Source organism: Pseudopipra pipra, chromosome 20 (assembly GCF_036250125.1).
Source record: "Pseudopipra pipra isolate bDixPip1 chromosome 20, bDixPip1.hap1, whole genome shotgun sequence".
In the NCBI taxonomy this organism is placed as follows: domain Eukaryota; kingdom Metazoa; phylum Chordata; class Aves; order Passeriformes; family Pipridae; genus Pseudopipra; species Pseudopipra pipra.
In genome coordinates, this window is record NC_087568.1 from 1,183,892 (window position 1) to 1,194,901 (window position 11,010).

At 52.6% G+C, this 11,010-nt stretch overlaps 1 protein-coding gene and 1 long non-coding RNA gene across 3 annotated transcripts in view; one reads left to right on the forward strand and one right to left on the reverse strand.

Moving 5' to 3' along the window:
* NEK6 (NIMA related kinase 6) overlaps window positions 1–1,596 on the reverse strand; it is a 45,543-nt gene extending 43,947 nt beyond the window's left edge. Inside the window, exon 1 of one of the 2 annotated variants that reach the window (XM_064676550.1) lies at window positions 1,412–1,596. The gene's annotated coding sequence lies outside the window, so the exon portion shown is untranslated. The remainder of the gene's footprint in view (window positions 1–1,411) is intronic. The other variant, XM_064676549.1, reaches the window with a different exon arrangement.
* Window positions 556–4,551, forward strand: LOC135424908 (uncharacterized). Its single transcript, XR_010435418.1, has 2 exons — window positions 556–804; window positions 2,416–4,551. It is a non-coding gene; the product is annotated as an uncharacterized LOC135424908 (long non-coding RNA).
* Window positions 4,552–11,010: the final 6,459 nt, after the last annotated feature.

Here is an 11,010-nt window from a genome sequence, read left to right on the forward strand (position 1 = left end):
CAAGAAACAGAATTCCAGAGGAAGGAGGGGAAAAGGAAACAAGCAGAAGCGTCTTATACATCACAGGTGTTAGGAAAGCAAAAGGTTGGCTCTGCTCTGACAATTCCTTTGGGGTGACAGCAGTCACTCACGCTCCGTCTAGAAATCTCACTTCCCACAGAAAATGCTCTTTTTCCATCATAACAAAAGTTCCTCACAGCCCCTTTTTTTTAGGTCTCTAAGGCTCAGAGCCAGAGGAAACAGGGGCAGCAACACCCTTATCTAAAAGGAGTTCCTTCTTTTTTTGTTGTTGCTTAACAGAATACGAGTGTCACAAAAAACGTCGACAGTCAAAAAATAACAGTGGAAAGAGTTTGACGCAATGTCAGGAGACGACTCAAACGCAAAAGCTGCAGAAATGCGGCAGAAGTTAAACGGTTACTTACAGTGATTCACAAAAATGAACTTTAAAGGAGACACAGAGCTGACAGCAAGGCAGTCACAATGTGTCAGGAACTCGCATCACTGGACTTGTAATTGCTACAATATTTCCTATCAAACTACTTCTCCTGCAATAACGCCATAGGCAATCACCATAGGCAGAGAGATTCCATGTGTGTGAACAGGCAGACAAACAGATGGGCTCAGAGATCCACCGCTACTCTAAACAAGCATAAATCACACTTTGGAGGGAGGCACATGTTGGGGGAGGAAAAGATGGTATTTCCTAGTTCAGCTCTACCATGTGCTCTCTCCGGAGCCATGCGTGCAATCCCCGCAGCGCTGGGGTCACCCCGCAGTTCCCACCTCTCGAGGCAGAAGCAGGTACGGGACCAGGGGACCGCCGGGAGCTGCGGGCTCAGGAAACGCCTGCGGGAGGCAGCCGGGCAGGATCTCGGGGCCTCCCGCGGGTCTCTCTGCCAGCCCCCGGAGCTCCCGGAGTCCTCCCGAGGAGGACCCTGGTTACCCTCACGAACCGGGGACCGGCACATGCCGGGCGGCGGGGGCAGCTCGGCGGGGCGGGGGCCGCGCACGGTTCGGCCGGGGCGCGTGTGCTCGGAGCGGCTAAAATGGAACCAACCCCCCAAACCTCCCCAAAGCCTCCGAGCGACACCGGCCCGCGCCAACATGCGTGTCCGTATCGCGGTCCTAACTCTGCCCGAGCGGCCGGGCCGGCGGATCCCCGTCCTGCGGGAGCGGTGCCGACCCGCGCGGTGCGGGGCCGTTCCCGGCCCTTCCCGCCGCCGCCCGGGCACGTGCGGGCCCCGCGGCCCGGGCCCCCCGCTCCCGCCCGGGCCTCCCCCGCCCACCGCGCCCGGCCCCGCGGCCCGGCCCGGCCGGGGCTGCCCGGAGGGGCCGCGCGGCGCCGGGGCCCGCGGCGGGCACAGCCCCGGCTCAGCCCGGCCCGGCGGAGCGGGGCCCGCGCGCTCACCTGCGGCCCGGCGGGGCGGTGGCGGAGCGGTGGCGGTGCCGGGTGCGGGGCGGTGGCGGTGCGGTGGCGCACAGTGCGGGGCGGTGGCGGTGCCGGGTGCGGGAGCCCCTCCGGACCGAGCGAGCGGCGCCGCGTCCCGCACGGAACTTCTCGGCGCGCGCCCGCCCCGCGCTCCCGCGCACGCGCCGCCCGCCCGGGCGCGCGCGCCGCCGCTGCCACGCAGGCCGGGCGGGGGCCGCGCGGGGGGCGCGCGCGGGGCGGCGCGTGCGCGCTCGGCACCACCTGACACCCCCCCGCACCCGGCCCCGCACCCCGAGCGCGGGGGGACAGGGGGGCGCTGGGGAACGGGGGGGCATCGGGGGAAAAGGGGGGCGCTGGGGCCCGGCCCGGCCCCGCCGCCTCCCGCCCCACCGCCCGGCCCGGCCGCGCTGCGCTCCCTGCCCCGGAACGCGGCGCTGCCCCGCGCCTCCCCCGCCCCGAGGGCCGGCGCGGTGCCCGCGGGGCTCCCCGCGACCCGCTCCCGCCGGGGCCGCATCGCGGGACAGCCGGGAGAGGCACCGCCGAGTTCCTGCGGGAACCGGCCTGAACGGGTCCGGCCCCACATCCATCCAGCGCTTCGCATGGAAAACCCTGAATCCAAACCGCTGTGCTTTGCGGCTGCGGCGCTGGTGCTCGGGGCGAGCTGCATTTCAGTTTGAAATTCAACAGGTTTTTTTACAGGCGCACACAAACCTGAAAGCGAACGTGATTAAACACAAGCGGAAGGAGCGAGGCTCCCCCGCGGTCCCGGCGGAGGAGGGCGATCGGTCCCGGCTGGACAAGTGTCAGTTCTGTCAAACTCCTGCCAGGATGTTCGCGGGGAACTCCCCGCGCTGGCACAGCTCGGCGCTACCGCCAGCGAGAGCTGGAGCGGTGCACGAGTGCACCTCTGGAACCATTTCCACCAGCCCTCTGCCAGTTAAAGAGAACACTTTCTAATGCCTTTTTTTTTTTTTTTTAATCAGTCCCCTAAGCCGGACGGGTTGAAGTGCCCCAAGCAATGAGCGTGGAGCCGATCCCAGCAGGGATGGGGAAAGCTCTAGGCACCCGGGATGGGGCTGCGGTTTCATCCCGTGTGTCCCGTGCCTGGGCCTCTCCGTGTTTCCAGATTCCTCCAGGTGTGCTGCAGCTGTCTGGAGAAGACAGTGGGACACAGTGACGCCCTTCCCCGCAGCACCGAGGGTTTGTTGTGTGCGTTCCCCGGGAGCAGCAGGAAAGGCCCGGTCCGCACCCTGTGCCTGAAGATGAGTTCAGTTCCCGAACATGCAGCTTCCAGGGAAGTGCTGCCGCCTCTCTCTCCACTCACTGCATCACCTACGCCCACACCAGAGCTGGGGGGAACCTGCTGCCCGAGACATTTCGGTTCAAATAGTCACTTTTTCCAGCAGACTCCACTGACGTACTTCAAGCTCCAAAGTCATTCTGTGTTTTGCAGAACCCGAAACATCATGGCAGGTCTTTACTCAAATGGCTTTTATCTGTCAAAACTCCTACTTTTAGGAAAACATTCTTGCGAAAGCAGTGCCACCTCCAGCATCCAGAGAGACCAGAAACTGCGGGATATTCAGGTGGTTTGGGAAGATTTGAACTATTCCTTCTGGAAATGTCACTGCCTTTTGGGTTGGGTGTAAAGCTGTTTACACCAAGCTGATGGACATTCAGTGGATTCAGTTTGGGTGAACACAAACAGGGTCCGGAGGCTGGAGTTTCTCCCCTTTCAGACACTGTAAAAGTGGATTCTCTCTCCCAGAGCCTCTCTGATGGCACAGTTCCTCTCCGGGGTGCAGATGCCTGCACAGCTCTGCAGTGCTTCTCACTAGAGACAGAGCAATAGACACAACAGATGGAAACTAAGAGGCCACCTGGTTTTAAAGCAAATCATATCATCAATCTATCAGTGCAAAATCTGAAACATGGAAAGCGCTTAGAGAAACAAAATTAATTCAATTTTTTTTTCTCCAAACTCGATTTTCCCAAGGTCTGTTGATGTGCCATTTGCAAAAATGCATTTCTTTCTCTTAAAATGAGAATGTCAGTGGATTGAGGTAGAAGATTTTAAGTGCTTTACATCAAAACAATAACCAAAAAATATCTTTTGTTAGGCTGCCATAAGTTACCATCTTTCTATTCAGAAAAGCTGTTTTTAAAAATCTGCTACGTTCTTGTGCCCAGCTCCAAGATCATGGTTTTTCATGGCTAAATTAGACAGACCAGACAGAATTAATTTAAATTATCAACAGCAATGCAGTTAAGAAAGAAAATTAAATTTCCTCAATTAAGTCTTGACAGAAATAGACTCTCTTTCATATCTGTGCTGTGGTTCTGTGTGAAATTCTCTTCTAAACAACCCCTCAAGTGAGAACTTTCAGAAGATGTTTATTTCTTTCTTGTTTCTGTCCCTGTGAGAACAGCCAGAGATCAAGTCTCCTGAAGTGTAAGAAACGTATTTTATGCACCATCTAAATGAGGGTTGCACCATTCACAGACCCTGCTACCCATTCCATTTAATCAGTTAATTATTTTATACAGGTCAAGGATGGGTTGATGTACAGTTTAACCTACAAGACTTAAAATCCCACTGATACAACTGTCCAAAGGGGTTCTCAGTAGTTACTGCAGGCCTGCGACGAATGGAGAAGTACATAAATAACAGTATTTTAAATAACCTAATTTTTAACCTAAAATAAGAAGAAATAGTCTTTTATGCCTCTAAAGCATTCGTGGCCAGTACTGACGTGGCTGAAGAGCACCCAGCACCTCCTCACTGTTCCCAGCCCCACGCTGTAGCACTGACCCAGGGCAGCGGGGCCACTTCATGGGAATTGTTCCAACAGAGCCAGGCACAGGGAGCCAGCACAGAGTGTCCGTGGGGGCTGAGGAGATTGAACAGCAACATTCCTGCACTACCTGTGGTATGAAGATTCCCAGTAACAAGTCCGTTTTGGGAAAACTAGAACGATCTTGACCCAAATCTTTAAGGATTTTGAATCAACATACAGTCAATTTGATTGATTTACTTTATTCTGAGAGCTAAATGCAACTGTCACTGTATCCTTCATCCTCAGTCTGTTATCGATGAATTCCTGGCCCTACTGACTTAATATATGCCTATTGACTTATTTATTTTCCATTCCTAATAGCACACACTGAGCAGACTCTGCTCGAAGGTATTTTCATGGGGGGAAAAAAAGCAACAAAAAAACCCTCAAAAAATGACCTTCTTCCTCAAAGGAGGACGGTTGTGTTTGAGGAGGGTCAGCGTGGCAGCAGCAGCTGGAGCAGGCAGGCTGTGGTCCCCTGTCCCAGCAGAGCAGCGTGTCCCCTCACATCCCTGGAGCGGGCTGAGCTCCGTGGAGCGGCCGCAGCCCGAGGCTCGGCTTTCGGCAGGGCTGGGGTCCCGGAGGAGGCATTAGTGCTGCAGGAATGCATTCCAGCATGGAACGAGGGGAAAGGCAGCGCGCAATCTCTCCGCCAGATTGCTCACAGAAACACCTCTTTCTTACCGTGGTTAAGATGTGTGGACTGATCTCATGAGCGTTCGTGCAGCAGTTTAGTCTCTAACTGATAAGTGTGCTCAGAGAGGGCAGAAACACAACCCAGGGGGTTAAAAAGCGCTGGGCTCGGGGAAGATAAGGCAACCGAGGGCTGCCACGTGAGCCAGGCAGCGCTCCAGCCCCGCGCCTGCGGATCTCATCAGGGAACCAGATGTGACCAGTGGCAGAATATCCTCCCCAGCATGAGATCTGGAGTATGTGATTGCCATCCAGGAAAGGGGAGATGGGAAACTATGATGGGGAAAATGGCCTTTTTTATAGAGTTTAATTGCTTAGAAGAAAGACACGTTTTCTTTTAAAGAAGAAGAGGTGCTCAAAAACAGGCTTAGGAAGGTGTCTGGAGGAAGGAGCAGAAGGATTTTTCACATGGACAGAAAACTGAACACTGCTTCCTCTTCCCTGGTGGTTGTGTGCTTGAAATGATGAAGTGGCAGAAGACAGTTCTCATTCATTTCTTTGGTCACTTGAAGCCAGGGTGGGGCGGTACAGAAAAAGGGGAAGAGGCCTGTTGTCCCCTCCTCACAGAGCAGGAAACTGTGAGTTTTCATTCATGAATTTGCTCACTCTGCTGTACAGAGAGGACAGCTGGGAGAGGTGTTTCACCCCAGTGGAGGGAACACCTCGGCATTGGCCCCAGCGCATTGTCCTTGTTACGTGCAGGCCGTCCCTGTGGAGCTGTTGGGGGGTACTGCCAGCACCCCAACCCCAGGGAGCTCACGGTGTCACCTCTGTGCAGGGGCATGTGGAAGATGGAGTTTTCCAGGCACCCAGGATTGTGGTTGCTGCTTATTTTGGGGCGAGAGGGAGAAGGAGGAAGTTTTCTGCACAGAGCTGGAGCTGGGACATGGAGTAAGCTCGGTGTCCTGTACACACAGATATCACTCCCTGTGCTCCTGGGAGAGGAAGAGTTGGGAATGCCCTGTCTCAGCCCCAGCAAAGGGTTTGGAGGGGAAGTCTGTGCCCTCGGCTCTGTATTCAGACAAAGAGCAGAGCAGCAGTGCAGGGGGCAGTGCTGGGGTGAGGCCCCCAGCAGCCCATGTTGCCAAGCAGATGGGCTGCCGTGTTCTCAATCAACTGCAGTTTTTAAGGTCATGCCTAGCTAATGAGCATCACAGCACCCGAGCCTACAGATCATGAATATATGGATGAATATTGACTCCTGCACTTCCCTTGCTGCAGCTCCCTTGCTGTAACTGCCCCTCTGCTCCAGCTGTGTGAGCCCAGAGCTGCCACAGCCCCGGGGTCACAGCTCACCCTGCCCTTGGTGCTGGGCTGTGAAACACCTTCATTCAGCCCCACTGCCTCCCTCTCACTGCTCCGGGCAGGCTGTGGATGTGGCTCACTGGGCCGGAGCCGTGGAGCTGCACGGATCAGCAGGGCCTGGGCTCAGGTGGGAACTCAAACCATATGTTAAGCTGTGAGTAAAGATAAACCCTTCTAACTACTTCATTATTGTGTTAGCAAGGCATGAGCTTTACTGCTCTGTCTCCCCTATTCTCTTAATGAACTGCCTCAAGCTGGCCCCTGTTTATTCAGTGTCTGGTCATTAGTGAGGCTCAAATGCCTCCCCTTGCACAGCCAGAGAAGAGAAGAAAGAAATATAGAGAAGAGTAGAAAAGGAGAAGAGCAATTGAAGCCAGATTGAGCAGCTCTGGCTTTAACAGTCCTAGGCCCTTCCCCTATTTTCCCTGACATTCCTGCTGGTGACCCCTTCCAAGTGTTCTGGGCGAGTTCTGCAGGAATGCACAGCTCCGCTCCGTCTCCGTGAGCTCGGGCTGTTATTCCAAAGGAGCTGGCAGAGCTCTCCAGCTTTCACAGCCAGATGTTACGAGTGTGACCCTGCCAGACGCTGCAGGCATGCACCTTCCCACCCCAGCCCCTCGCACGGGGAACAGTTTCTGAGGAATCTATTCTGGGTCATACTTTTCTTTCCTGATTTGCTCTCCTCCTCCTCTCCAAAGGTTGGTTTGTAGCACCAATGCTGTGTCATTTCACACCTACAGAAAGTGGGATGAATTTTACCGTAAACTTCAACGGGAGCAGTATTGATTGGTAACGCTGAAGGATTTTTGGGTCCTACTCAAGAGTCAGGACCCAAACTGTGCCTGGCATTGTACGAAAAACACAGGACAAAAGGAGACTCCTGCCCAGAGAAAGCTGCAGGTAGTTTTACATTTCAGACTAATCATATGGATCCACAGGGACAAAAGAATGCAAATGAAAACTGCGGCACTATTGGTGGCCTAACACACAGGGATCATACAACACCCCCAGCTCTTCTTCCATCTTTGCTTTGTCTGCCCCTGTGCTCTGTGGCCCGTTAACAGCCCCAGGGACACACACACTGAGGTGCACAGCCAGGCCCCTCCTCCGGAGGAGCAGCAATACCTCCCTGCACACACTGAACAGCAGCTCGGCAATCCTGGGTCACAGCCCCGTGTCCCACGGGGGATGTCCCACACTTACAGGGGGTCGAAACAGTCTCATCCAACCACCTCCTCCTTTCTCTTCTGCTGCCATTCTTTGTTTTGAACTGAACTATAAATTCTGTGGGGCAAAAACTTTGTCCATTGTAGGAGCACATGGGACTCCCAACCACTGTTACGCTCTCCAAGAGCTACAGCACTGCAAACAACGTATGTCTCAGAACTAAGGACTTGTCTCTTCACTTAATTCATCAAGATGTCAAATGGAGATTGTACTTTACCTCAACATGAGCTGAGGTGGAGGTGGAAATCGTGTCATTTAAATTTAATACCACTTTGTGATGGTAACACTCAAACATTCAAACAAATTACAAATTTAACCTTTAAAGTAATATTTTGAAAGGAAGTTAAAATAATTGCAGAGCGTAGTTCTTAATGTTGAAGTGCTTTCTGTCCCTGCCCTGAAAGGTGCTGCAGAAATGCAGAGCATTATGTTTATTTATTAATAATCCCACAAAGAAATTTTCATGATCGCCACTGGGGACTGTCTGACAGGTGACACAGGCGACCTCCTGCCTGGAGTGACATCTCTGCCCTACAATTTACATTCTCTAAATGATTTGTGATCAAATTACTTACAGCACAAATTAGCTTCTCCCCCCACCATTCACTCTCATAGCACCATATTCAACTGTTTGTTCCATAGGGCCATAAAAATAATAATATGGAAAGTCAGTGCCTCTGCTTCCAACATGGAAACAGTGCATTGGCCAGGAGATCGATTCCTGCACTCATTTTCTCAGGCACTGGGATTTGCATCTCAGGGAGATGCAGGTCATCAGCTGGAAAAGAGCATCCTGGGTTCACATTTTGATTGCACAACCATATAAACAAACAAAGTGTCCCAATTAGAGGGAAGAAAATAATCAGCATTCAGTGGTACAGGAACCAGACAGACTAAGGAACAGATTTGGATCAGCCAAAGAACAAACCCCAGACATTTACTGAATGTTAGGGAGACTGCAACAATCAGTGGCAGGGAAATGGTTAAGGGAATATATTAAAGGTGCAAAGGGTCTCTCGACCTCTGCCACTGTCAGTTCTGTCAATGGGCCAACAGACGCCGGCGGAATAATTATGGCCTATATTTAGATTATGGATGCATTGGACAGGGTGAAGGTTGAACATGGGGAACATGGTTGTTTGCAGTTCATTAGTGGTAGGAGCAGCAGAGGGTGGGAGCAGGGCACTGAACTGGATTCATCCCACCTGGAGTGCTTGTGCTGAGCTGCATAATGTCAGGGAAGGAGATCTGATTAGATGGGGAAACAAAGGCAATAAACAACCCTCGGACTGTCACACCCAGCGAGCCCAAGGAGGGAAGGAAGGAAGGAAGGAAGGAAGGAGGGAAGGAAGGAAAGAGCGGAAAAAGCAAGAGCAGGTTCTGGCCCTCAGCCAGCTGTTCCTGCAGCAAGGAATGCAATGGCCACAGGGACACGGGGTGGGGATGCAGAAGGGCCGACAGAGCTCTGGACATGTGGTTTTGGTGTTGGCACACGGGTGTGTACGACAGCAGAGCTGTGTGGCACATGGAGGTTGTCTCTGGCTGTACCCTGTGCCTGTGTGCCCCGTGCCTGGTGCCAGCCTGCTGTGGGCTGGGGTTGCTGCTCCCTGAGGGGGGCAGGTGGATGCACAGCAGGAAGACGTGGAAGGACACTGGACACTGCCAGGACTGGAAGGCCTTGGAGATGCTGCTACACAGGTCTGCAGCTACTGATCAACCAGCACAGCTACCAGTAAATAGCAAGTCAGGTAAAGAAGAGGCTGTAGGGAATGTAAAATGGAAGCCAGATGCCACAATATCACATAATTTCTTCAATGCAGACCACAATGACTGACAGCTTCCCATCTGACTACACAGGCCCCCAGTCAAATGGCTGGCAAAGTTTCTTTACTCTGACACACTGGGGATAGTGAATTCAGAAGTTTCTGAACAGCTGCTTTCCATGGATCATTTAGAATTTGCGATGCAAATATGAAAAATCCATGTTAAATGCCCTCAACTAATTGAGTGGAGAACAGTGAATACAAAAGAACAGATCGCTGACCTTGGTAAAAACAGCACAAAAGCCTTAATCTGCCCAGAGAGACCAAGAAGGGAACTGAGGAGTAGGAGAGAGCAGATATACACTCTCACTCGAGTTCCTAACTCTGCTTGCCAGGAGATAAATACAGCCTTTCCTTTTGGGACTATAGAACAGCACCTACCTCCTTCCCTCACACCCACGGCAGTGGAGAAGCAATGGGTGGGAACTGGGGTTCTGACAAACTGCCGGTGCCAAACTTGACAATTGAAGGCAGAATCTGACACTGGGGAGGAGAACATTTCAGGGTAACAGTTAGGAAAGGTGGGGAGGTGGTTTTTAACAGTTTAGTAGGCACATGATGAAAGTAGAAGAAAGGCAGGGCTGGGTGGGAGTGGGGGGGGTGGGAAGCAGGACTGCTTGGACCACTGGGGTTACAACACATGCAAGGAGAGATGGAAAATGCAGAACTGGCAAAACTGAAAACAAAGGACAACTGTGGCTTTCCAGGATGACGTGGCAGAGCTGTTCACCTCGGAAAAACAAGGAGTTCATGTTGCCTGGCTGTGTATTGCAAATCCCTAGCATTTTTCCCTGGCTAGGTGTATGCTCCAAAGGTATTGACTGTTAAGCACCAGCTGCCTGGATGAGGGGCTGTTACTGCTGAGCAGGCTGGACAGATAAGACACTGCTCTCTCAAGGCTCCCTGTATGGAAAACAGCAGCAAGGTCCAGCGAGAGAGCAAGTCTCCCCAGCTGTAGTTTTCTAAAATTGGAGCGTCACGTCCGCTGGGCTGCACATACCAGCCCTGGTCCTGTCAGCTGTTCCTCACTTTATCATCAAGCTCCTTGGAGGCAGAGCACAGAACTGCCCTCTTGTTGCTGCAGGCACCGCCACACCTTTCCCAGGTTGTGTCTGTGAGGAGCAGCAGAACAGAAACACTGGAGACAGAGGAGGCCGATCCATTATTTATACCCAGCTACTCCCCTTGGGCCTGAACAAGCAAAAAGCTCTCTTTAAAGGCTTATAGTTCTTGGTCAGGTTCCAAGAGAGACAAAGGGATGTTGTAAAAAGAGTTTCATATGAGCTTGGTAAAACACTCTCCTAGGGAAGAGGCAGCAGGTTTCCTTTGTGTGGGAAGGCAGGAGGTAGACGATTTTGTTTAAATTTACATTCACAATGAAGGATTTTCCTGTGTGTTTCAATGGCACTCATTCAAATTTACATTTCTTTGAGCGGTTTTCTTCATTTGTAGGGTTTCTGTGCCGTTTCTAAAGAGCAGCCCTGTTTCATGCCCTCTTAAGTCTGTACCACTCAGGAAGTTGAAAGTGCTGACTCAGCTCTCTGGAGAGCCCGTGAAGCGTCGCTGTCCTCGCTGTTTGCAGTCCTCAGATGTGAATAACCACAGAACAAAATGGTTCCGTGCCCCTGGTGCAAATACTGGGCGGATTTGGGGCTTTCTTTCAAACAGGAAGGAAACAAGGAGGTACCACAGG